Raw genomic sequence first — 305 nt, 5'->3', positions numbered from 1 at the left:
TCTCCTCACAATGTCTTCTTTATCTTGTTCCCCATCCCCCCACACTTGGCCTGCTGCCCACTGCCAGGCTGCTCACCAGGACAGCTCTTTCCCGGGGATTCCTCCCGGTGTGTGCGGTGTGGAGGGGTCAGGGAGCTTGACAGCCGAGAATGAAATAGAAACCCCGGCTCAGGCTCAACAAGCCCCCAACCCCCAGATCCTGTCCATGAGGACACATTCAGGTCTTCTCTGTGCGTCTGTGGCATCCAGCTCCTGAGATGTAAAGCCCACGAGGCAAAACCGGTCTTTGGTGATGGAAGTCAGAG

Source organism: Myotis brandtii, unplaced genomic scaffold, assembly GCF_000412655.1.
Source record: "Myotis brandtii unplaced genomic scaffold, ASM41265v1 scaffold612, whole genome shotgun sequence".
Lineage (NCBI taxonomy): Eukaryota > Metazoa > Chordata > Mammalia > Chiroptera > Vespertilionidae > Myotis > Myotis brandtii.
The sequence above is the reverse complement of the archived record's forward strand: the minus strand, read 5'-3'. Positions refer to the sequence as shown.